This window comes from Lathyrus oleraceus, chromosome 3, assembly GCF_024323335.1.
Source record: "Lathyrus oleraceus cultivar Zhongwan6 chromosome 3, CAAS_Psat_ZW6_1.0, whole genome shotgun sequence".
In the NCBI taxonomy this organism is placed as follows: domain Eukaryota; kingdom Viridiplantae; phylum Streptophyta; class Magnoliopsida; order Fabales; family Fabaceae; genus Lathyrus; species Lathyrus oleraceus.
This window is the reverse complement of record NC_066581.1, coordinates 440,753,868-440,755,748: the sequence shown is the minus strand read 5'-3', so window position 1 is coordinate 440,755,748 and position 1,881 is coordinate 440,753,868. Positions and strand designations below refer to the sequence as shown.

The 1,881-nt window shown below is 41.4% G+C and overlaps 1 non-coding gene across 1 annotated transcript; it reads right to left on the bottom strand.

Annotated features, from left to right (window-relative positions):
- Nucleotides 1-335: 335 nt before the first annotated feature.
- Nucleotides 336-442, bottom strand: LOC127132985 (small nucleolar RNA R71). The gene has a single exon (XR_007806986.1). It is a non-coding gene; the product is annotated as a small nucleolar RNA R71 (small nucleolar RNA).
- Between the last annotated feature and the right edge of the window lie 1,439 nt (nucleotides 443-1,881).

Below are 1,881 nucleotides of genomic sequence, written 5' to 3'. Positions count from 1 at the left end.
CAAATGAAGAACCTAGTTCTAGTATAGTAAACCCAACCATCCCAGCTAATAATTTTGAACTTAAACCATCCCTGTTGCAACTAGTGCAACAAAGACAATTCGCAGGTCTCGCTACTGAGAACCCAAACCAACATTTAAAAATATTTCTTCAATTAGCAGACACTTTTAAAACCAATGGAGCTTCTCCTGAGGCAATACGTTTAAGATTATTCCCTTTTTCCCTCAGAGATAAAGCCCTATCATGGTTAGATTCCTTTCCACCCAGTTCCATTACGACTTGGGATAACCTTAGAAGAGTTTTTCTTGCTAGATACTTTCCCCCGAGTAAGACCGCCGTTCTTAGAAACCATATAACTAGATTTACCCAAAACCAAGGAGAATCGTTGTTCGGAGCTTAGGAGAGATACAAAGAGTTGTTAAGAGCATGCCCACATCATGGTTTAGAAAATTGGTTAATCATTCAAACCTTCTATAATGGACTTCATTACAACACAAAGATGACCATCGACGCTGCCGCAGGTGGTGCTCTGATGAACAAACCTTATCCTGAAGCTAGTGCCCTCATCGAAGATATGGCTCAAAACCATCAATCATGGGGAGTCGAACGAGTGACAGTTGAGAAGAAGGAAGCCCAGGGAGGAGTGCATGAACTAAGCTCTATAGACATGATGCAAGCTAAAATGGACGCATTAGCCCTTAAGGTCGAGCATATGTGCATAAACCCGAATATTGTAGCCGCTGTTTCGTCAGATTGTGAGATATACGGACCCAAAGGATACCAATCTGCAGAATGCAGTCTATTAAACGAAACCCACTCTGAGCAAGTGAACTACGCCCAAGGGAACCCATACTCGAATACCTACAACCCTAGATGGAGGGAGGGATCACCCGAACTTCTCCTATAAAAACAATAACCCTATCCAAAATAATGCACCTCCGAGACCTAGTTATCAAGCCCCTAGATCAAATCAACCTATGCAACATGTGCCACCAAAGCCGAGCCTTGAGAAAATTATGGAAAATTTTATCACCGCTCAAACCCAACAAAACAAGGAGTTCATGAACCAGAACATTCATGTTAACGAATTTATTACTCAGTTAGGAACCAAGGTTGACCAAATAGTTACTCATACTAAGATGCTTGAAACCCAGATCTCTCAGGTAGCTTTAAACCATGCCCCTCAGACCACACCTGGAGGACAATTCCCTGGACAACCTTAACAAAATCCGAGAGGACAAGCCAATGCCATTACCCTACGAAGTGGGAACGCTTATGATGAGCCACCGAACCCTAGATTGAGTGAACCCGAAACTTCTAAGGAATGTACCAAACCCACAAATGAAGTAAAGGAACCAGAGGAATCTGAAAACCAGGAAGTTCGAGAAAAAGGAGAAGAACCTAAAGATAAAACTTACGTACCACCCCCTCCATATAAACCACCTATACCATATCCGCAAAGACTCAAACAAACCCAGATCAATAAACAGTATCAAAAATTTATTAAAGTTATAGAAAAACTTCATGTAGAATCCTTTCACAGAAGCCATCACCCAAATACCTTCTGATGCAAAGTTTCTCAAAGACATCCTTACCAACAAACGTAGACTTGACGATCCGAAGCCTTTGGAATGTAATGCTATTTCCGAGGACAAATTAGCAAAGAAAGATAAAGACCCTGGAAATTTCTCCATTCCTTGCCTTTTGGGTAATCATGTCATCGAAAAAGCTTTTATAGACTTAGGAGCTAGTGTGAGCCTAATGCCTTTAGCAGTTTGTGAGAGGTTAAACTTAGGAGAATTACAGCCCACTAAGATGTCACTTCAGTTAGCCGATAGATCTGTTAAATATCCGATAGGCATCTTGGAAGATGTCCCTGTTAG